Source organism: Hemiscyllium ocellatum (assembly GCF_020745735.1).
Source record: "Hemiscyllium ocellatum isolate sHemOce1 chromosome X unlocalized genomic scaffold, sHemOce1.pat.X.cur. SUPER_X_unloc_2, whole genome shotgun sequence".
NCBI classification, from domain to species: Eukaryota; Metazoa; Chordata; class Chondrichthyes; order Orectolobiformes; family Hemiscylliidae; genus Hemiscyllium; species Hemiscyllium ocellatum.
This window is the reverse complement of record NW_026867592.1, coordinates 325,925-350,959: the sequence shown is the minus strand read 5'-3', so window position 1 is coordinate 350,959 and position 25,035 is coordinate 325,925.

Below are 25,035 nucleotides of genomic sequence, written 5' to 3'. Positions count from 1 at the left end.
TCCCTCAGCACCCGCTCCCTCAGCACTGACCCTCCCACAGCACCCACTCCCTCAGCACTGACCCTCCCACAGCACCCGCTCCCTCAGCACCCACTCCCTCAGCACTGACCCTCCCACAGCACCCACTCCCTCAGCGCTGACCCTCCCACAGCACCCGCTCCCTCAGCACTGACCCTCCCACAGCACCCGCTCCCTCAGCACTGACCCTCCCACAGCACCCACTCCCTCAACACTGACCCTCCCACAGCACTGACCCTCCCACAGCACCCACTCCCTCAGCACTGACCCTCCCACAGCACCCACTCCCTCAGCACTGACCTTCCCACAACACCCACTCCCTCAGCACTGGCCCTCCCACAGCACCCGCTCCCTCAGCACTGACGCTCCCACATCACTGACCCTACCACAGTACCCACTCCCTCAGCACTGACCCTCCCACAGCACCCGCTCCCTCAGCACTGACCCTCCCACAGCACCCGCTCCCTCAGCACTGACCCTCCCACAGCATCCACTCCCTCATCACTGACCCTCCCACAGCACTGACCCTCCCACAGCATCCACTCCCTCAGCACTGACCCTCCCACAGCACCCACTCCCTCAGCGCTGACCCTCCCACAGCACCCACTCCCTCAGCCCTGACCCTCCCACAGCACTGACCCTCGCACAGCACCCACTCCCTCAGCACTGACCCTCCCACAGCATCCACTCCCTCAGCACTGACCCTCCCACAGCACTGACCCTCGCACAGCACCCACTCCCTCAGCACTGACCCTCGCACAGCACCCACTCCCTCAGCACTGACCCTCCCACAGCATCCACTCCCTCAGCACTGACCCTCCCACAGCACCCACTCCCTCAGCACTGACCCTCCCACAGCACCCGCTCCCTCAGCACTGACCCTCCCACAGCACCCACTCCGTCAGCACTGACCCTCCCACAGCACCCGCTCCCTCAGCACTGACCCTCCCACAGCACCCACTCCCTCAGCACTGACCCTCCCACAGCACCCGCTCCCTCAGCACTGACCCTCCCACAGCACCCACTCCCTCAGCACTGACCCTCCCACAGCACCCGCTCCCTCAGCACTGACTATCCCACAGCACCCACTCCCTCAGCACTGACGCTCCCACAGCACTGACCCTCCCACAGCAGCCACTCTCTCAGCACTGACCCTCCCACAGCACCCGCTCCCTCAGCACTGACCCTCCCACAGCATCCACTCCCTCATCACTGACCCTCCCTCAGCACTGACCCTCCCACAGCAGCCACTCTCTCAGCACTGACCCTCCCACAGCACCCACTCCCTCAGCACTGACCCTCCCACAGCACCGACACCCTCAGCACTGACCCTCCCACAGCACCCACTCCCTCAGCACTGACCCTCCCACAGCACTGACCCTCCCACAGCACCCACTCCGTCAGCACTGACCCTCCCGTAGCACCCACTCCCTCAGCACTGACCCTCCCACAGCACCTGCTCCCTCAGCACTGACCCACCCACAGCACCCACTCCCTCAGCACTGACCCTCCCACAGCACCCGCTCCCTCAGCACTGACCCTCCCACAGCACCCGCCCCCTCAGCACTGACCCTCCCACAGCACCCACTCCCTCAGCACCCGCTCCCACAGCACCCACTCCCTCAGCACTGACCCTCCCTCAGCACTGATGCTCCCACAGCACTGACCCTCCCACAGCACCCGTTCCCTCAGCACTGACCCTCCCACAGCGCCCGCTCCCTCAGCACTGACCCTCCCACAGCACCCACTCCGTCAGCACTGACCCTCCCGTAGCACCCCCTCCCTCAGCACTGACCCCCCCCCACAGCACTGACCCTCCCACAGCACCCACTCCCTCAGCACTGACCCTCCCTCAGCACTGATGCTCCCACAGCACCCGCTCCCTCAGCACTGACCCTCCCACAGCACCCGCTTCCTCAGCACTGACCCTACCTCAGCGCTGACCCTCCCACATTACTGACCCTCCCACAGCACCCCCTCCCTCAGCACTGACCCCCCCCCACAGCACTGACCCTCCCACAGCACCCACTCCCTCAGCACTGACCCTCCCTCAGCACTGATGCTCCCACAGCACCCGCTCCCTCAGCACTGACCCTCCCACAGCACCCGCTCCCTCAGCACTGACCCTCCCACAGCACCCACTCCCTGAGCACTGACCCTCCCTCAGCACCCGCTCCCTCAGCACTGACCCTCCCACAGCACCCACTCCCTGAGCACGGACCCTCCCTCAGCACCCGCTCCCTCAGCACTGACCCTCCCACAGCGCCCACTCCCTCAGCACTGACCTTCCCACAGCACCCGCTCCCTCAGCACTGACCCTCCCACAGCACCCACTCCCTCAGCACTGACCCTCCCACAGCACCCGCTCCCTCAGCACTGACCTTCCCACAGCACCCGCTTCCTCAGCACTGACCTTCCCACTGTGTGGCTGGTCTAGATTGAGGGTTTTAATTGCCTGTAGCAGACCCCCCCACCCTCAGCACAGTATCGCTCACCTGGGAACAGGTCGGTACATGTCATAAAGATCTCCCAGAGGACCAAAGCCAGGGAGTACACATCCACCTGCTTGAGGTTGGTGGGGCTGTCCCTCAGGTCGATAGAACCATCTAGAATTTCGGGCGCCATGTACCGGTGTGTCCCCACCTGCGGAAAAGAGGGACACCGAGATTGGAATAGATTCCTGTCCATGTTCACCCAATGCTGGTGTAATGCCCAGGGATGTACAGGTTAGGGTGGGATTGGCCGTGCTAAATTGTCCCCATAGTGCCCAGGGATGTGCAGGTTAGGGTGGGATTGGCCATGCTAAATTGTCCCCGTAGTGCCCAGGGATGTACAGGTTAGGGTGGGATTGGCCGTGCTAAATTGTCCCCGTAGTGCCCAGGGATGTACAGGTTAGGGTGGGATTGGCCGTGCTAAATTGTCCCCGTATTGCCCAGGGATGTGCAGGTTAGGGTGGGATTGGCCGTGCTAAATTGTCCCCATATTGCCCAGGGATGTGCAGGTTAGGGTGGGATTGGCCGTGCTAAATTGTCCCCATAGTGCCCAGGGATGTACAGGTTAGGGTGAGATTGGCCGTGCTAAATTGTCCCTGTAGTGCCCAGGGATGTGCAGGTTAGGGTGGGATTGGCCGTGCTAAATTGTCCCATAGTGCCCTGGGATGTACAGGTTTGGGTGGGATTGGCCGTGCTAAATTGTCCCGTAGTGCCCAGGGATGTGCAGGTTAGGGTGGGATTGGCCGTGCTAAATTGTCCCCGTAGTGCCCAGGGATGTGCAGGTTAGGGTGGGATTGGCCGTGCTAAATTGTCCCCGTAGTGCCCAGGGATGTACAGGTTAGGGTGGGATTGGCCGTGCTAAATTGTCCCGTAGTGCCCAGTGATGTGCAGGTTAGGGTGGGATTGGCCGTGCTAAATTGTCCCCGTAGTGCCCAGGGATGTACAGGTTAGGGTGGGATTGGCCGTGCTAAATTGTCCCGTAGTGCCCAGGGATGTACAGGTTAGGGTGGGATTGGCCGTGCTAAATTGTCCCCGTAGTGCCCAGGGATGTACAGGTTAGGGTGGGATTGGCCGTGCTAAATTGTCCCGTAGTGCCCAGGGATGTATAGGTTAGGGTGGGATTGGCCGTGCTAAATTGTCCCCGTAGTGCCCAGGGATGTACAGGTTAGGGTGGGATTGACCGTGCTAAATTGTCCCCGTAGTGCCCAGGGATGTGCAGGTTAGGGTGGGATTGGCCTGTTAGAGTGGTCTTGTTATATCATGTGGTCTTGTTTGGCTGGTGCGCAAAGGTGCGGTGGAACTGAGGAGCGGGTCCCGCATTTGCGTAGCGCCTCGGTCAGAGTTACCGTGTAAAGCTGCTCCGAGCTGCCCCAGCCTGGTCCCAGGGCCACAGAGACGCCAAAATCGCTGATGGCGCACGTCCCGTCGTCCTTCACCAGAATGTTTTGGCTGGTCAGGTCCCGATGGACTATCACCGGCTTGTGGTAACCTGCTTCCGGCAACGCAACACAGAGGGAGGCAGTGGGAAAGAACATCACCTCACCCGCACAACGCTCACACCTGCTGCTTGCATGGGATAGGCTGGACAAGGAGATGGCCTGAATGGCCTCCTGTTCCTGTGTGACAGGCTAGAGGAGGAGATGGGCTGAATGGGCTCCTATCTCTGGAGCGGGAGGAGAGGGGCTGAATGGGCTGCTATCCCTGGTGTGGGAGAGGGGCTGAATGTCCTCCTGTCCCTGGAGCAGGAGGAGAGGGGCTGAATGGCCTCCTGTTCCTGTGTGACAGGCTAGAGGAGGAGATGGGCTGAATGGGCTCCTATCCCTGGAGCGGGAGGAGAGGGGCTGAATGGGCTCCTACCCCTGGTGTGGGAGAGGGACTGAATGTCCTCCTGTCCCTGGAGCAGGAGGAGAGGGGCTGAATGGCCTCCTGTCCCTGGAGCAGGAGGAGAGGGGCTGAATGGGCTCTTATCCCTGGAGCGGGAGGAGAGGGGCTGAATGGGCTCCTATCCCTGGTGTGGGAGAGAGGCTGAATGTCCTCCTGTCCCTGGAGCAGGAGGAGAGGGGCTGAATGGCCACTGTGACCCATCGCTGGGACGTTGCCCCCTGTCCTATCCCACCCCGGGGTGTACAGACGGTGAATGTACCTCTGGAGCGGAGCTCCGTGTGCAGGAAGCAGAGTCCTGTGCTGAGAGACTGTGCCAGGGTCAGAGCGTGTGCCCAGTCAGTGCTGTACCTGCTGAGGTAGCGATGTAGAGATCCCTGTGGGAACACAGATAAACCATCAGGAACCATCACCACCTCCACGCTGCTAGTTACTCACTCAGTCAGCTTAACCTAACTCTAATCCTAACCCTAACCCCATCACCACCTCTACGCTGCTAGTTACTCACTCAGTCAGCTTAACCTAACCCTAACCCTAACCCTAACCCCATCACCACCTCTACGCTGCTAGTTACTCACTCAGTCAGCTTAACCTAACCCTAACCCTAACCCCAACACTTACCCTAACCCTAAGCCTAACCCTAACCCTAACCCCAACACTTACTGTAACCCTAACCCTAACCCCATCACCACCTCTACGCTGCTAGTTACTCACTCAGTCAGCTTAACCTAACCCTAACCCTAACCCCAACACTTACCCTAACCCTAACCCTAACCCTAACCCAGGCTGCTAGTTACTCGCTGAGTCAGCTTGGAGCACAGGCGGTGATCTGGGCTTGACTAACTCTCACCTCATAAAAAATTTCAACCTTTATCTGACAAAGCATTCTATTCTTAACCCCGACCTTAACTCTGAGATCGCACTCTGAACCCAAATCCTAACTCTCACCCCGAACTGTAATTCTAACCCGACCTCTTAAACCTAACTCTTAACCTTGACCCTAACTCTAAACCCTAACCTTTAACCCTAACCTTAACTCTTAACCTGTACTGTTAATCCTAACCAGACCTCTTAAACCTAACTCTCAACCCTAACCCTAACTCTTAACCCTAACCTTTAACCCTAAACCTAACTCTTAACCCTAACTGTTAATCCAAATCTGATCTCTTAAACCTAATACTTAACCGTAACCCTAACTCTAAACCATAACCTTTAACCTAACCCTAACCCTTAACCCTAACCTTTAACCCTAACCCTAACTCTTAACCCTAACTCTACCTATTAGCCTTAACCCTAACCCTACCCCTTAACCATAATCTTAACTCTTAACCCTGACCCTAACTCCAAACCCTAACTCTTAACCCTAATCCTACCTCTTAACCCTAACCCTTTAACCCTAACCCTAACCCTTAACCCTAATCCTAACTCTGAACCCTGACCCTAACTTTAAACCCTAACCCTACCTCTTAACCCTAACCCTATCTCTTATCCCTGACCCTAACTCTTAACCCTAACCCTACATCTTAACCCTAACACTTAACCCTAAAATGTAAACCTTAACCCTAACACTAACCCTTAGTACTGATGCCCAATCACTAGCCCCAACCCTAAACTGGACCCAACACTTAACCTTTAACACTTAACTGTAACCCTAACCCTTAACCCTAACCCCTCACCCTCACCTTTAATTCTAATTCTTAACCTTAAGCCTAAACATTAACACTTAACCCTCACTCTCACCCTAACCCTTCGCCTTTAACTGTAGTCTTTAAGCTTAACCTTTAACATTAACCCTTAAACTTAACCCTTAACCCTTGACTCTAACACTAACCCTTAATAATACTGTCCAACTTCAACCCTTAGTCCTTAATCCCAACCTTTAACAATAACACCTAACTCTAACCCATAGCCCTTAACCCTAACCCTTAATCCTCACCCGTATCCCTTTACCATAACCCCTAACCCTAACCCCAACTTAACCATTAACTCTTGCTCTAACCATAAGTCCATCTCCTAGCCCTTAGCCCTAACCCTTTTATTCTATTACCCGAACCCTAACTGTTTTAACCATTAACCCTAACCCTAAACCCTCACCCTAATTCTCAGCTTTGACCCTGTCCCTGTGTGAGGGGATACTCTCCGCTCGCTCTGATGGACAGGGGGGGAGTGATCTGATGGTTGATGTTTCGCTCTGTGCCCGGTTACCTGTGGGTGGTATTCCGTGACCAGGAAGTATCTCCGGGTGTTCCCGGCCCTGGTCACTCCCGCGTCGATAAACCTCACCACGTTTCCGTGCTCCATCGCTGGGAGGGAGAGCAGGCCCCACTCGTTCAGGAAGGGCTGGTGGCTGCAGGGTTGGAACAGTTTCACCGCCACCTCTCTGTGTGCCCGGTAACCACGCCACACCGTCCCGAACCGGCCCTGACCGATCACCTGCTTGGGGTTTGGGAGGGAGAGAGTGTGTGAGAGAGAGAGACAGACAGAGGAAGAGGGAGAGAGACAGAGGGAGAGAGAGAGAGAGAGAGAGAGACGGACAGGCAAAGGGAGAGAGAGTGTGTGAGAGAGACAGAGGGAGAGGGAGACAGACAGACAGAGGGAGAGAGTGTGTGAGAGAGACAGAGGGAGAGAGTGTGTGAGAGAGAGAGACAGACAGAGGAAGAGAGAGACAGACAGATAAAGGGAGAGAGAGAGAGAGAGACGGACAGGCAAAGGGAGAGAGAGTGTGTGAGAGAGACAGAGGGAGAGGGAGACAGACAGACAGAGGGAGAGAGAGTGTGTGAGAGAGACAGAGGGAGAGAGAGACAGACAGACAGAGGGAGAGAGAGAGAGACAGAGAGAGAGACAGACAGAAGGAGAGAGACAGACAGACAGACAGATGGAGAGAGATAGAGAGACAGATAGAGGGAGAGAGACAGACAGACAGAGGGAGAGATAGACACACACAGACAGAGGGAGAGAGAGAGTGTGTTGAGAGAAACAGACGGAGAGAGAGAGAGACAGACAGACAGAGGGAGAGAGAGAGTGTGAGAGAGAGAGATAATCGAGACGGTAGAGCCAGAGGGTGACTGGGCGTGGTGGGCTAGTCACAGCAGCGGGCTGAGTGGCCTATCGAGGTCCATCCACCCTCCAATACAATCCTCGATCTTGATGCTGCATTCCCTCTCCCCCTCACTATCACTCCCTCTCTCTCTCACTCCTTCTCTCTCACCTTCACTCTCTCTCTCACCTTCACTCTCTATCTCCCCCTCACCTTCACTCTCTCTCTCCCTCCTTCTCTCTCACCTTCACTCTCTATCTCCCCCTCACCTTCTCTCTCTCTCTCACTCTCTCTCTCACCTTCACTCCCTATCTCCCCCTCACCTTCACTCTCTCTCTCCCTCCTTCTCTCTCACCTTCACTCTCTATCTCCCCCTCACCTTCTCTCTCTCTCTCACTCTCTCTCTCACCTTCACTCTCTATCTCCCCCTCACCTTCACTCTCTCTCTCCCTCCTTCTCTCTCACCTTCACTCTCTATCTCCCCCTCACCTTCTCTCTCTCTCTCACTCTCTCTCTCACCTTCACTCCCTATCTCCCCCTCACCTTCACTCTCTCTCTCCCTCCTTCTCTCTCACCTTCACTCTCTATCTCCCCCTCACCTTCACTCTCTCTCTCACTCTCTCTCTCACCTTCACTCCCTATCTCCCCCTCACCTTCACTCTCTCTCTCCCTCCTTCTCTCTCACCTTCACTCTCTATCTCCCCCTCACCTTCTCTCTCTCTCTCACTCTCTCTCTCACCTTCACTCTCTATCTCCCCCTCACCTTCACTCTCTCTCTCCCTCCTTCTCTCTCACCTTCACTCTCTATCTCCCCCTCACCTTCACTCTCTCTCTCACTCTCTCTCTCACCTTCACTCCCTATCTCCCCCTCACCTTCACTCTCTCTCTCACTCCTTCTCTCTCACCTTCACTCCCTATCTCCCCCTCACCTTCACTCTCTCTCTCCCTCCTTCTCTCTCACCTTCACCCCCCTCTCTTTCACCTTCACTCTCTCTCTCACCTTCACTCTCTATCTCCCCCTCACCTTCACTCTCTCTCTCACTCCTTCTCTCTCACCTTCACTCCCTATCTCCCCCTCACCTTCACTCTCTCTCTCCCTCCTTCTCTCTCACCTTCACCCCCCTCTCTTTCACCTTCACTCTCTCTCTCTCACCTTCACTCCCTATCTCCCCCTCACCTTCATTCTCTCTCTCTCTCACACCTCTCTCACCTTCCCCCCCCCTTTCACCTTCACTCTCTCTCTCACTCCTTCTCTCTCACCTTCACTCCCTATCTCCCCCTCACCTTCACTCTCTCTCTCCCTCCTTCTCTCTCACCTTCACTCTCTATCTCCCCCTCACCTTCTCTCTCTCTCTCACTCTCTCTCTCACCTTCACTCTCTATCTCCCCCTCACCTTCACTCTCTCTCTCCCTCCTTCTCTCTCACCTTCACTCTCTATCTCCCCCTCACCTTCACTCTCTCTCTCACTCTCTCTCTCACCTTCACTCCCTATCTCCCCCTCACCTTCACTCTCTCTCTCACTCCTTCTCTCTCACCTTCACTCCCTATCTCCCCCTCACCTTCACTCTCTCTCTCCCTCCTTCTCTCTCACCTTCACCCCCCTCTCTTTCACCTTCACTCTCTCTCTCACCTTCACTCTCTATCTCCCCTCACCTTCACTCTCTCTCTCACTCCTTCTCTCTCACCTTCACTCCCTATCTCCCCCTCACCTTCACTCTCTCTCTCCCTCCTTCTCTCTCACCTTCACCCCCCTCTCTTTCACCTTCACTCTCTCTCTCACCTTCACTCTCTATCTCCCCCTCACCTTCACTCTCTCTCTCCCTCCTTCTCTCTCACCTTCACCCCCCTCTCTTTCACCTTCACTCTCTCTCTCTCACCTTCACTCCCTATCTCCCCCTCACCTTCATTCTCTCTCTCTCTCACACCTCTCTCACCTTCCCCCCCCCTTTCACCTTCACTCTCTCTCTCACTCCTTCTCTCTCACCTTCACTCCCTAGCTCCCCCTCACCCACATTTTCTCTCTCTCTCACCTTCACCCTCTCTCTCTCATCTTCATTCTCTCTCCCTCACCTTCACTCTCTCTCTCTCACCGTCACTCTCTCTCTCACCTTCACTCTCTCTCCCTCACCTTCATTCTCTCTCCTTCACCTTCACTCTCTCTCACCTTCACTCTCTCTCCCTCACCTTCATTCTCTCTCTCTCACCTTCATTCTCTCTCCTTCACCTTCACTCTCTCTCACCTTCACTCTCTCTCTCTCACCTTCACTCTCTCTCCCTCACCTTCATTCTCTCTCTCTCACCTTCATTCTCTCTCTCTCACCTTCATTCTCTCTCCTTCACCTTCACTCTCTCTCACCGTTACTCTCTCTCTCTCACACCGTCACTCTCTCTCTCTCTTCCTTACCTTCACTCTCTCTCTCTCACCCACTTTCACTCTCTCTCTCCCTCACCTTTACTCTCTCTCACTCTCTCTCTCACACATTTACTCTCTCAGCTTCACCCCCTCTTTCTCGCTCACCTTCACTTGCTCTCTCCTCTCACCTTCACTCTCTCTCCCTCACCTTCACCCTCTCTCTCTCTCCCCTCACCTACACTCTTTCTGTCCCCCCACCCCTCTCTCTCCCCTCCTCACCTTCACTCTCTCTCTCTCCCTCACCTTCACCCTCTCTCTCTCTGTCTGTCTCACACACTCTCCCTCTCACTTCCACTCTCTCTTTTACAGAGGGCTCCGGCCCATCTCCCCACAGCTCTCTGTTCTCCGCAGTAAAAGCACTGGGACATTCAGAGAGTGTATCTCTTACACCGACATTCTCTCGCCACCAATAAGGGTCTCACCTCAATGAACTCCACAGGTGTCTCCATCCTTTTGTCGATCAGTGTAGGTGTCGAGCGAGAGAAAAAACACCCCTTCAAACGCCTCCGTACTGCAACAGAGCGAGAGAGTGAGTGTGAGAGGGACAGATAGAGATAGAGAGAGGGGTGGGGAAACGGGGAGAGAGAGTATGACAGAGGGAGGAGGGAGACAGAGTAGGTCAGAGGGAGAGAGACAGATTGAGAGAGAGAGAGGAGAAAAAGAGTGTGGTTTAGATGGAGCGAGAGAGGCAAGGAGAGAAAGACAGATAAAGAGTTGGAAAAAGAGAGTGAGAGATTCTGAAGTGGAGAGAGAGAAACTGAGAAAGACGGATGTGGATAGACCGAGTGTGTGTGACGTAGAGAGAGAGAGAGAGAGGGACAGGGACAGAGACAAAAAGAGTGAGAGAGACAGGGAGGATGAGACACAATTTGGGTGAGGGAACAGGAAGAGAGAGAGAGGGGCAGGGACAGAGAGATAGAGTGAAAGGATAGAGAATGACAGAGGTAGAGATGGAGTCAGTGAACTGAGGAAATATCATCAGCTCCTCTCCGAGGGTAGTCTCTGAGTGAGTGGAGGGATGCAGGAAAGGGGTTCTCTGGGTTAAAGTTGAGGGATACCATGTAGGAGTCCTGCATTATCGGAGGGTCAGTGCTGAGGGAGTGGGTGCTGTGGGAGGGTCAGTGCTGAGGGAGTGGGCGCTGTGTGAGGGACAGTGCAGAGGGAGTGGGCGCTGTGTGAGGGACAGTGCAGAGGGAGTGGGTGCTGTGTGAGGGTCAGTGCAGAGGGAGTGGGTGCTGTGGGAGGGTCAGTGCAGAGGGAGTGGGTGCTGTGAGAGGGACAGTGCAGAGGGAGTGGGCGCTGTGTGAGGGTCAGTGCAGAGGGAGTGGGTGCTGTGAGAGGGTCAGTGCAGAGGGAGTGGGTGCTGTGGGAGGGTCAGTGCTGTGGGAGGGACAGTGCTGAGGGAGTGGGTGCTGAGGGAGGGTCAGTGCTGAGGAGATGGGCGCTGTGGGAGGGTCAGTGCTGAGGGGGCGGGTGCTGAGGGAGGGTCAGTGCTGAGGGAGTGGGTGCTGAGAGAGGGTCAGTGCTGAGGGAGTGGGCACTGTGGGAGGGACAGTGCTGAGGGAGTGGGTGCTGTGGGATGGTCAGAGCTGAGGGAGTGGGCGCTATGGGAGGGTCAGTCCTGAGGGAGCGGGTGCTGTGGGAGGATCAGCGCTGAGGGAGTGGGTGCTGTGGGAGGGTCAGTGCTGAGGGAGCGGGTGCTGTGGGAGGGTCAGTGCTGAGGGAGTGGGTGCTGTGGGAGGGTCAGTGCTGAGGGAGTGGGTGCTGTGGGAGGGTCAGTGCTGAGGGAGTGGGCGCAGTGGGAGGGTCAGTGCTGAGGAGATGGGCGCTGTGGGAGGGTCAGTGCTGAGGGAGCGGGTGCTGTGGGAGGGTCAGTGCTGTGGGAGGGTCAGTGCTGAGGGAGTGGGATCTGTGGGAGGGTCAGTGCTGAGGGAGGGTCAGTGCTGAGGGAGTGGGTGCTGTGGGAGGGTCAGTGCTGAGGAAGTGGGCGCAGTGGGAGGGTCAGTGCTGAGGGAGGGTCAGTGCTGAGGGAGTGGGTGCTCTGGGAGGGTCAACGCTGAGGGAGTGGGCGCAGTGGGAGGGTCAGTGCTGAGGGAGTGGGTGCTGTGGGAGGGTCAGTGCTGAGGGAGCGGGTGCTGTGGGAGGGTCAGTGCTGAGGGAGTGGGTACTGTGGGAGGGTCAGTGCTGAGGGAGTGGGCGCAGTGGGAGGGTCAGTGCTGAGGAGATGGGCGCTGTGGGAGGGTCAGTGCTGAGGGAGTGGGCGCTGTGTGAGGGTCAGAGCTGAGGGAGTGGGTGCTGTGGGAGGGTCAGTGCTGAGGGAGTCGGGACTGTGGGAGGGTCAGTGCTGAGGGAGTGGACACTGTGGGAGAATCAGTGCTGAGGGAGGGCCAGTGCTGAGGGAGTGGGCGCTGTGGGAGGGTCAGTGCTGAGGGAGTGGGTGCTGTGGGAGGGTCAGCGCTGAGGGAGTGGGTGCTCTGGGAGGGTCAGTGCTGAGGGAGGGTCAGTGCTGAGGGAGCGGGTGCTGTGGGAGGGTCAGTGATGTGGGAGCGGGTGCTGTGGGAGGGTCAGTGCTGAGGGAGTGGGTGCTGTGGGAGGGTCAGTGCTGTGGGAGGGTCAGTGCTGAGGGAGTGGGTGCTGTGGGAGGGTCAGTGCTGTGGGAGGGTCAGTGCTGAGGGAGTGGGTGCTGTGGGAGGGTCAGTGCTGAGGGAGTGGGTGCTCTGGGAGGGTCAACGCTGAGGGAGTGGGTGCTGAGGGAGGGTCAGTGCTGAGGGAGCGGGTGCTGAGGGAGGGTCAGTGCTGAGGGAGTGGGTGCTGTGGGAGGGTCAGTGCTGAGGGAGTGGGTGCTGTGGGAGGGTCAGTGCTGAGGGAGTGGGTGCAGAGGGAGAGTCAGTGCTGAGGGGTGTTGCGGTATCCGTGATGCAGTGAGTCTGTAGTCGGGGGGCGATGAGGGCAGCCTGCTGTGAGGTGAGAGGGAGGTGACCTTCCTGCTTCCCCGCTCGGTAACAGGCAGAAAGCTTTTGCTGAAGTTCCACATGATAGACTTGGCGGAGTGTCTTTTGGGGGGAGTGTAAAGGTGGAAGGTGACTTTGTGGGGAGGGGTGACCCAGAGGGAGGTGTGGGTGTGCTCTGTCTGGGAATGATCGCGCCGTCCGGCATCTTCTCCGTCCGGTGTGGGTGCCGTACCTTCTGGTGACCTCAGGAACAGTCCGAGGGACATTGAGATGATGAGGATCACAACCAGACCGAGAGATCCCATCAGGAAACCTGCAATTCAACACAGGCAGGGGTCAGGGGTCAGGGATGGGGGTGATCGGGGAGGCAGGGGTCAGGGATGGGGGTGATCCGGGGAGGCAGGGGTCAAGGGATGGGGGTGATCGAGGGGGATCAGGGGTCAGGGATGGGGTGATCCGGGGGGGTCAGAGGTCAGGAATGGGGGTGATCGAGGGGGGTAAGGGGTCAGGGATGGGGGTGATCCAGGGGCAGGGGTCAGGATGATCGGGGGGGCAGGGGTCAAGGGATTGGGGTGATCAGGGGGTCAGGGAGGGGGGTGATCGGGGGGTCAGGGGTCAGGGATGGGGGTCATCTGGGGGGAGGGGGCAGGGATGGGGGCGATCCGGGGGGTCAGGGGTCAGGGATGGGGTGATCGGGGGGTCAGGGATGGGGGTGATCGGGGGGTCAGGGGTCAAGGGATGGGGATTATCCGGGGGGGGTCAGTGTTCAAGGGATGGGGGAGGTCAGGGGTCAGGGATGGGGGCGATCCGGGGGCAGGGGTCAGGGATGGGGGTGATCCGGAGGGGAGGGGCAGGGGTCAGGGATGGGGGTGATCGGGGGAGGGGCAGGCAGGGGTCAGGGATGGGGGTGATCCGGGGGGGTGGGGGGAGAATCTAGGGTCAGGGTGGGATGTTATCCGCGGGGGGGATCTGGGATCAGGGATGGGGGGGTTTATCCAGGGGTAGGGGGTTGGAGTCTGGGATCACGGTGGGGGGGTGGAATCTGGAATCAGGGTGGGGGTGATCGGGGTGGGGGGCAAATCAGGGATGGGGGGTTTCTGGGGGGGAATCTGAGATCAGAATGTGGGGGTTATCCAGGGGTTATCTGGGATCAGGGTGGGGTGATTGGGGATTGGGTGCAGGTGATCCAGGATCGTATGTCCCTGGGATTGGGGGTGATCTGGGATCGAGTGTCCCTGGGATTGGGGGTGATCCGGGATCGAGTGTCCCTGGGATTGGGGGTGATCCAGGATCGTGTGTCCCTGGGATTGGGGATCGGGATTGGGGGTGATCCGGGATCGAGTGTCCCTTGGATTGGGGGTGATCCAGGATTGTGTGTCCCTGGGATTGGGGATCGGGATTGGGGGTGATCTGGGATCGCGTGTCCCTGGGATTGGAGGTGATCCGGGATCGAGTGTCCCTGGGATTGGGGGTGATCCAGGATCGTGTGTCCCTGGGATTGGGGATCGGGATTGGGGGTGATCCGGGATCGAGTGTCCCTTGGATTGGGGGTGATCCAGGATTGTGTGTCCCTGGGATTGGGGATCGGGATTGGGGGTGATCCGGGATCGCGTGTCCCTTGGATTGGGGGTGATCCGGGATCGAGTGTCCCTGGGATTGGGGGTGATCCGGGATCGAGTGTCCCTGGGATTGGGGATCAGGATTGGGGGTGATCTGGGATCGAGTGTCCCTTGGATTGGGGGTGATCCAGGATCATGTGTCCCTGGGATTGGGGATCGGGATTGGGGGTGATCTGGGATCGAGTGTCCCTGGGATTGGGGGTGATCCGGGATCGAGTGTCCCTGGGATTGGGGATCAGGATTGGGGGTGATCCGGGATCGAGTGTCCCTTGGATTGGGGGTGATCCAGGATTGTGTGTCCCTGGGATTGGGGATCGGGATTGGGGGTGATCTGGGATCGAGTGTCCCTGGGATTGGGGGTGATCCGGGATCGAGTGTCCCTGGGATTGGGGGTGATCCAGGATCATGTGTCCCTGGGATTGGGGATCGGGATTGGGGGTGATCCGGGATCGAGTGTCCCTTGGATTGGGGGTGATCCAGGATTGTGTGTCCCTGGGATTGGGGATCGGGATTGGGGGTGATCTGGGATCGAGTGTCCCTGGGATTGGGGGTGATCCAGGATCGCGTGTCCCTGGGATTGGGGATCGGGATTGGGGGTGATCCGGGATCGAGTGTCCCTTGGATTGGGGGTGATCCAGGATTGTGTGTCCCTGGGATTGGGGATCGGGATTGGGGGTGATCCGGGATCGCGTGTCCCTTGGATTGGGGGTGATCCGGGATCGAGTGTCCCTGGGATTGGGGGTGATCCGGGATCGAGTGTCCCTGGGATTGGGGATCAGGATTGGGGGTGATCCGGGATCGAGTGTCCCTTGGATTGGGGGTGATCCAGGATCATGTGTCCCTGGGATTGGGGATCGGGATTGGGGGTGATCTGGGATCGAGTGTCCCTTGGATTGGGGGTGATCCAGGATCATGTGTCCCTGAGATTGGGGATCGGGATTGGGGGTGATCCGGGATCGAGTGTCCCTTGGATTGGGGATAGGGATTGGGGGTGATCCAGGATCGCGTGTCCCTTGGATTGGGGGTGATCCAGGATTGAGTGTCCCTGGGATTGGGGATAGGGATTGGGGGTGATCCGGGATCGCGTGTCCCTTGGATTGGGGGTGATCCGGGATCGAGTGTCCCTGCGCTGTGGGATGGAGACTCCGAGCAGGCCCCAGTCTGGGATCTATCCGGGATTGGGGGTGATCCAGGATCGAGTGTCCCTGGGATTGGGGGTGATCCCGGATCATGTGTCCCTGGGATTGGGGGTGATCCAGGATCGTGTGTCCCTGGGATTGGGGATCGGGATTGGGGGTGATCCGGGATCGAGTGTCCCTGGGATTGGGGGTGATCCGGGATCGTGTGTCCCTGGGATTGGGGATCGGGAATGGGGGTGATACGGGATCGAGTGTCCCTTGGATTGGGGATAGGGATTGGGGGTGATCCAGGATCGCGTGTCCCTTGGATTGGGGGTGATCCAGGATTGAGTGTCCCTGGGATTGGGGTAGGGATTGGGGGTGATCCGGGATCGCGTGTCCCTTGGATTTGGGGTGATCCGGGATCGAGTGTCCCTGCGCTGTGGGATGGAGACTCCAAGCAGGCCCCAGTCTGGAATCTATCCGGGATTGGGGGTGATCCAGGATCGAGTGTCCCTGGGATTGGGGGTGATCCCGGATCATGTGTCCCTGGGATTGGGGGTGATCCAGGATCGTGTGTCTCTGGGATTGGGGATCGGGATTGGGGGTGATCCGGGATCGAGTGTCCCTGGGATTGGGGGTGATCCGGGATCGTGTGTCCCTGGGATTGGGGATCGGGAATGGGGGTGATCTGGGATCGAGTGTCCCTGCGCTGTGGGATGGAGACTCCGAGCAGGCCCCAGTCTGGGATCTATCCGGGATTGGGGGATTGAGTGTCCCTGGGATTGGGGATAGGGATTGGGAGTGATCCGGGATCGAGTGTCCCTGGGATTGGGTGTGATCCGGGATCGAGTGTCCCTGGGATTGGGGGTGATCCGGGATCGAGTGTCCCTGGCATTGGGGATCGGGATCGGGAGTGATCCGGGATCGAGTGTCCCTGGGATTGGGGGTGATCTGGGATCGAGTGTCCCTGGGATTGGGGATAGGGATTGGGAGTGATCTGGGATCGAGTGTCCCTGGGATTGGGGGTGATCTGGGATCGAGTGTCCCTGTGCTGTGGGATGGAGACTCGGAACAGGCCCCAGTCTGGGATCTATCCGGGATTGGGGGTGATCCAGGATTGAGTGTCTCAGGGATTGGGAGTGATCCGGGATCGAGTGTCCCTGGGATTGGGTGTGATCCAGGATCGAGTGTCCCTGGGATTGGGGATCAGGATTGGGAGTGATCTGGGATCGAGTGTCCCTGGGATTGGGGATAGGGATTGGGGGTGATCCGGGATCGAGTGTCCCTGGGATTGGGGGTGATCCGGGATCGAGTGTCCCTACGCTGTGGGATGGAGACTCGGAACAGGCCCCAGTCTGGGATCTATCCGGGTATGTTGGTGATCCAGGATCGAGTGTCCCTGGGATTGGGGGTGATCCGGGATCGAGTGTCCCTGGGCTGTGGGATGGAGACTCGGAACAGGCCCCAGTCTGGGATCTATCCGGGTGGGAAGTGGTTAACGCGAGCACAGACACACACAGTATCTCTCTCTCTCTGAGTCTCAAGGTCTCCTGTTCCCCTCACTCCCACGGGAACATCTGGAGAGCCGCGGGCGGAGAATGAAGGCCGGAATTTTACAGACTGAGCTGGGATTGGGAGGGGAGTCGGAGGGGGATGGGGAAATCTCCAACACGGACTGAGACTCGGCCGCTCCCTCGGTCTCAGCAATGTCCCGAAAACCCCACAGCGGATTTGACTCGGTTATCCTTCGTTCCCGGGAGCTGGTGGGGTGTCACTCCCAAGGGAGGGGGTGCAGGGGGTGACAGAGAGCTGCAGTCACAGAGACCCTCGGGGGAGGGGTGCGGAGACGGGAAAGGGGACACCCCCCCACACACCTCCTTCCCTCGGTCAGGACGGTGGTGTTGGGGAGGGAGGGAGGCGTCCACCCTCCCCTCCAACCTCCCGCAGGGCCCCACAGCACGTGGAGACTGGCCCTTCGGCCCACATAGGCCCCTGCTGACCCAAATGCCCATCCCCCATCTCCCTGCACTTGCCCCACACCCTCCTAATCCTTCCCCGCGTGTGTACGTGTCCAAATGCCCTTTTAATTGTTGTTGATGTACCTCCCCCCACCTCCCCTCACCTTCCCCTCACCTTCCCCCCACCCCCGGCAGCTCGTCTCACACCCGCACCACCCTCTGGGTAAAACTGCTCCCCACCCTTGGGTTCCCTTGAACCATCGCCCCTCTAGTCCTCGATTCCTCTCCCCCTGACCCTGGGGAGAAAGACTGAGTGCCTTCACCCTGCCCACGCCCCTCGCGATCTGACACCCCTCTGTAAGGTCCCCCCGCCCAGCCCCCTCTCAGTCTCCAACGGAAACAGCCCTCGCTTGTCCACCCTCTCCCGGTAACTCAGACCCTCGGGTCCCGGTAACATCCCTGTACATTTCTCCCCCCTCTCCTCCCTCCCCCCTTTCCTGTTAATAACACCCTTCCTGTGGGGAGGGGACCGATTCCCGAACCCGATATTCCGAGCGCAGCCTCACCAACGTCCTGGATAACTGTGTCCCAACCTCTACACTCACCATCTCATGTCCCTGGGATTTCTCTCTCTCTCTCTATCTAACTCCCTCTCTCTAACTCCCTCTCCCTCTCTCTCTCCCTCTCCCTCTATCTCTCTCTCTCTGTCTCTCTCTCTCTCTCTCTCTCTCTCTCTGTGCCTCTCTCTCTGTCTCTTTCTCTGTGTGTGTTTATTTCTCTCTGTCTCTCACTCTCTCTAACTCCCACTCTCTCTCTCTAACAGCCCCTCCCTCTCTCTCTGTCTCTCTCTCTAACTCTCTCTCTCTCTCTCTCTCGCTCCATCCTTCCTTTGGGGGGGTGACCGATCCCGAACCCCAACACTCTGAGCGCGGCCTCACCAACGCCCTGGATAACTGCGACATAACGTCCCAACGTTGATACTCAGTGCCTGGACTGACGAAGGCCAGTGTGTCTAAACCCTTCCTCACTGCCCTGTCTACCTGGGACTCCACTTCCTGAGGACCCTGCCCCTGAACCCCGAGCTCCCTCTGCCCCCCAGCTACACTCCTTAAGGCCCCAACCCTTCACCAGGAAACCCTCCCCCAACTCGGTTTGACTTCCCAAAATGCAAGACCTCGCGGTGATCGATGTTAAACTGCGTTTGCCATTTCCTGGCCCACCTCCCCCCTCAGGGTCCTGCTGCAACTTCAGCAGTGTCTCTCACAGTCAGGACACATCGCTGACTTCGGGGGGGTGGTGGGAAAGGGAGGGAGGGAGTGTCGAAGGTTAGGGGTGGAGTGACGGTCGAATGGGAAATGGAGTTGCTCTGTCCCTGGACGGTGTGGAGCTTCTCGAGTGTGAGTGGGAGTCAGCTCCCCCACCCCACCCTCCCGTTCGAGGGAGAGGGGAGTGTTCCCTCACCCCCCCCCACCCCTCTCCCTGACCCGTGGCTTGATGGTGGGACAGGGTTCGGGGGGAGGGAGGGAGTGAGGAGGGGAGTTACTCGCTGCAGGATTCCCAGCCTCTGACCTGCTCCTGGAGCCACAGGATTGATATGGGGCTGGGTCCCAGTTCAGTTTCTGCTCAATGGGAACCCCCAGGATGTTGATAGTGGGGGGGAGGGGGATTCAGTGACGGTAACGCCATTGAACATCAAGGGGGTGATGGTTAGATTCTCTCTCTCTCTCTCGTTGGAGACGGTAACCCCCAGGATGTTGATAGTGGGGGAAGGGGGATTCAGTGACGGTAACGCCATTGAACGTCAAGGGGGTGATGGTTAGATTCTCTCTCTCTCTCGTTGGAGACGGTAACCCCCAGGATGTTGATAGTGGGGGGGGAGGGGGATTCAGTGACGGTAACGCCATTGAACGTCGAGGGGGCGATGGTTAGATTCTCTCTCTCTCTCGTTGGAGACGGTAACCCCCAGGATGTTGATAGTGGGGGCTGACAGACGGTCCGTGAAGGAATGGGGGATGGGAGGGGAGTTATGGTGAGACCCAGTTGGGTGGGGGACAGGGGGGTGAAGTGACCAGACAGACTCACCGTGTTTTGGTGCCGGTAGTGAGCTGGAGGTTAGTAGAGGTGGCCCACCGTTGCACATGTCCGTGTTACAGCAGCAGGAGTAGAAAGGGTGGGATTTGGACGATGTGTCGGTGCAACTGGGGTTACACGAGAGGACATGACTGGGTGGCCAACAGCCTGGGAGACAGGGGTCACAGACACAGACACACACAGACACACACACACAGACACACACAGACACACACACACAGACACACAGACACAGACACACACAGACACACACAGACACACACACAGACACACAGACACAGACACAGACACACACACACACAGACAGACACACGCACACAGACACAGACACACACACAGACACACACACACACACAGACACACAGACACAGGCACACAGACACACACACACAGACACAGACACACACAGACACACACACACACACAGACACACACACACAGACACAGACAGACACAGACACAGACACACACACAGACACACACACACAGACACAGACACACACACACACAGACACACAGACACACACACACAGACACAGACACAGACAGACACACGCACACAGACACACAGACACACACACACAGACACACACACACAGACACAGCCACAGACACAGACAGACACACGCACACAGACACACAGACACACACACACAGACACACACACACAGACACAGACAGACACAGACACAGACACACACACAGACACACACACACAGACACAGACACACACACACACAGACACACAGACACACACACAGACACAGACACAGACAGACACACGCACACAGACACACAGACACACACACACAGACACACACACACAGACACACCCACAGACACAGACAGACACACGCACACAGACACACAGACACACACACACAGACACACACACACAGACACACCCACAGACACACACACACACACACAGACACACACACAGACACACACACAGACACACACACACAGACACAGACAGACACAGACACAGACACAGACACACACACAGACACACACACACAGACACACACACACACACACACCCACAGACACACACACACACACAGACACAGACACACACACAGACACAGAGAGAGAGATGGACACAACAAGGTCAGAAACGAGAGATCACCAAATGCCTGGACTCCACCCGAGACGGGAAGACACTACACCCTCTGGGATACCCGGGTCTGACCCGACGTGAGCTCTCTGTCCCCCCCCCCCCCCCCACGCCCCCCCTCAATCCCCCGTCCTCCCCCAGCTCTCTCACACCCTGTCCAACCCATTCCCCCGTCCTGACCCATTCCACCTCCCCCATCCCCATTCCCCCTCTCCCCCATCCCCCAATCCCCCCTCTCCCCTCCCCCATTCCCCCTCCCCTTCCCCGTTCCCCCCTCTCCCCTCCCCATTCCCCTCCCTCCCCCTTACCCCTCCATCCCTCTCCCTCCCCCTTACCCCTCCATCCTCCCCCTCCCCCTTACCCTCCCTCCCCCTCTCTCCCCATTACCCCTCTGTCCCCCTCTCTCTGCTGATCGATGTTGGTTCGGTGTGAGGGGGTGGGTGGGGAGGGGAGGGGACGGGGGGGGGGGGTGGGGGAGGGGGAGAGGACGGGGGGGGGGGTGGGGAAGGGACGGGGGTTGGGGTGGGGGTTGGGGGTGGGGGTGGGGTGGGGACGGGGTTGGGGGTGGGGAAGGGACGGGGGGTTGGGGTGGGGGGTTGGGGGTGGGGGTGGGACGGGGGGGAGGGGGTGGGGGGTTGGGGGTGGGGGTGGGACGGGGGGTTGGGTGGGGGGGGTTGGGGGTGGGGGTGGGACGGGGGGGAGGGGGTGGGGGGTTGGGGGTGGGGGGGGTGGGACGGGGGGGGAGGGGGGGGTGGGGGGTTGGGGGTGGGGGTGGGACGGGGGGGAGGGGGTGGGGAGGGACGGGGGGTTGGGGTGGGGGGTTGGGGGGGGGGTGGGGGACGGGGGGGAGGGGGTGGGGAGGGGCGGGGGAGGGGGAGGGGGTGGGGGGTAACGCCTGACCTTGCCGATCGGGCTCCAGGGCCCCGTCCTCGCCCAGCCTCCAGATTCCGAAGCAGTAGCCGTCACCGTCGCACCTCACCGTGGCGTTCCCCGGACCACGGCTCCGGGTCACGGATCTCCGGAAGGAAATGCAGATCCGACCTTCCCCAGGACTCCCTGCCGGGGTAGAGGGAGCCTTACACTGTCTCTAACCCCCTGTCCCTGGGAGTGGGGGACAGTGTAGAGGGAGCCTTACACTGTCTCTAACCCCCTGTCCCTGGGAGTGGGGGACAGTGTAGAGGGAGCCTTACACTGTCTCTAACCCCCTGTCCCTGGGAGTGGGGGACAGTGTAGAGGGAGCTTTACTCTGTATCTAACCCCCTGTCCCTGGGAATGTGGGACGGTGTAGAGGGAGCTTTACTCTGTATCTAACCCCCTGTCCCTGGGAGTGGGGGGACAGTGTAGAGGGAGCTTTACCCTGTATCTAACGCCCTGTCCCTGGGAGTGGGGGACGGTGTAGAGGGAGCTTTACTCTGTATTTAACCCCCTGTCCCTGGGAGTGGGGGGACGGTGTAGAGGGAGCTTTACTCTGTATTTAACCCCCTGTCCATGGGAGTGGGGAGGTAGAGGGAGCCTTACACTGTCTCTAACACCCCTGTCCCTGGGAGTGGGGCACGGTGTAGAGGGAGCTTTCCTCTGTATCTAACCCCCTGTCCCTGGGAGTGGGGGGATGGTGTAGAGGGAGCTTTACTCTGTATCTAACCCCCTGTCCCTGGGAGTGGGGGACGGTGTAGAGGAAGCTTTACTCTGTATCTAACCCCCCTGTCCCTGGGAGTGGGGGACGGTGTAGAGGGAGCTTTACTCTGTATTTAACCCCCTGTCCCTGGGAGTGAGGGGACGGTGTAGAGGGAGCCTTACACTGTCTCTAACCCCCCTGTCCCTGGGAGTGGGGGGATGGTGTAGAGGGAGCTTTACTCTGTATCTAACCCCCATCCCTGGGAGTGGGGGACGGTGTAGAGGGAGCTTTACTCTGTATTTAACCCCCTGTCCCTGGGAGTGGGGGACAGTGTAGAGGGAGCCTTACACTGTCTCTAACCCCCTGTCCCGGGCGGTGGGGGACGGTGTAGAGGGAGCCTTACCCTGTCTATAACCCCCTGTCCCTGGGAGTGGGGACAGTGTAGAGGGAGCTTTACCCTGTATCTAACCCCCTGTCCCTGGGAGTGAGGGGACGGTGTAGAGGGAGCTTTACTCTGTATCTAACCCCCTGTCCCTGGGAATGGGGGAGGGTGTAGAGGGAGCTTTACCCTGTATCTAACCCCCTGTCCCTGGGAGTGTGGGGACGGTGTAGAGGGAGCTTTACTCTGTATCTAACCCCCTGTTCATGGGAGTGGGGGACGGTGTAGAGGGAGCTTTACTCTGTATCTAACCCCCTGTCCCTGGGAGTGGGGGGACGGTGTAGAGGGAGCTTTACCCTGTATCTAACCCCCTGTCCCTGGGAGTGGGGGACGGTGTAGAGGGAGCTTTACTCTGTATCTAACCCCCTGTCCCTGGGAGTGGGGGACGGTGTAGAGGGAGCTTTACCCTGTATCTAACCCCCTGTCCCTGGGAGTAGGGGGGACGGTGTAGAGGGAGCTTTACTCTGTATCTAACCCCCCTGTCCCTGGGAGTGGGGGACGGTGTAGAGGGAGCTTTACTCTGTATCTAACCCCCTGTCCCTGGGAGTGGGGGACGGTGTAGAGGGAGCTTTACTCTGTATCTAACCCCTGTCCCTGGGAGTGGGGGACGGTGTAGAGGGAGCTTTACTCTGTATCTAACCCCCTGTCCCTGGGAGTGGCGGACGGTGTAGAGGGAGCTTCACTCTGTATCTAACCCCCTGTCCCTGGGAGTGTGGGGACGGTGTAGAGGGAGCTTTACTCTGTATCAAACCCCCTGTCCATGGGAGTGGGGGACGGTGTAGAGGGAGCTTTACTCTGTATCTAACCCCCTGTCCCTGGGAGTGGGGGGACGGTGTAGAGGGAGCTTTACTCTGTATCTAACCCCTGTCCATGGGAGTGGGGGACGGTGTAGAGGGAGCTTTACTCTGTATCTAACTCCCTGTCCCTGGGAGTGGGGGGACGGTGTAGAGGGAGCTTTACACTGTATCTAACCCCCTGTCCCTGGGAGTGGGGGACGGTGTAGAGGGAGCTTTACTCTGTATCTAACCCCTGTCCCTGGGAGTGGGGGGACGGTGTAGAGGGAGCTTTACTCTGTATCTAACCCCCTGTCCCTGGGAGTGGGGTACGGTGTAGAGGAAGCTTTACCCTGTATCTAACCCCCTGTCCCTGGGAGTGGGGGACGGTGTAGAGGGAGCTTTACCCTGTATCTAACCCTGTCCCTGGGAGTGGGGGACGGTGTAGAGGGAGCTTTACTCTGTGTCTAACCCCCTGTCCCTGGGAGTGGGGGGACGGTGTAGAGGGAGCTGTACCCTGTATCTAACCCCCTGTCCCTGGGAGTGGGGGACGGTGTAGATGGAGCTTTACCCTGTATCTAACCCCCTGTCCCTGGGAGTGGGGGACGGTGTAGAGGGAGCTTTACCCTGTATCTAACCCCCTGTCCCTGGGAGTGGGGGGACGGTGTAGAGGGAGCTTTACTCTGTGTCTAACCCCCTGTCCCTGGGAGTGGGGGGACGGTGTAGAGGGAGCTGTACCCTGTATCTAACCCCCTGTCCCTGGGAGTGGGGGACGGTGTAGATGGAGCTTTACCCTGTATCTAACCCCCTGTCCCTGGGAGTGGGGGACGGTGTAGAGGGAGCTTTACCCTGTATCTAACCCCCGGTCCCTGGGAGTGGGGGACGGTGTAGAGGGAGTCGAGGTCCCGGGGGTAAGTTCACACTTTGATCTGGTTCAGATCCCAGTCAGAATGTTCAAACCTTCCCCACCCCCCACCCCCCACCGCATTCCCCCCCAGAGGGAGAGAGTGGGGAGAGATGGACAGAGACAGACAGAGGGACAGTGACGGGGGAGAGAGAGAGAGAGGGAGAGAGAGAGAGAGGGACAGAGACAGAGACAGAGAGAGGGATTGGGGTGGGGGGACAGATCAGACAGAGAGGGAGAGTGGGGTGGGGTGGGGCTGGGGGGTAGGGGTGGGGGTGGGGGTGGGGGTGGGGTGAGGGTGGGGTGGGGGTGGGGGTGGGGGTGGGGTGGGATGAGGGTGGGGGGGGGGGTGGGGGTGGGGGTGAGGGTGGGGGTGGGGTGAGGGTGGGGTGGGGTTGGGGCTGGGGTGTGGGGGTGGGGGTGAGGGTGGGGGTAGGGGGTGGGGGTGAGGGTGAGGGTGTGGGTGTGGTGTGGGTAGGGGTGGGGGTGTGTGGTGGGGGTGGGGGTGAGAGTGAGGGTGGGGGTGGGGGTGGGGTGGGGGTGAGGGTGGGGGGTGGGGCTGGGGGTAGGGGTGGGGGTGGGGGTGGGGGTGGGGGTGAGGG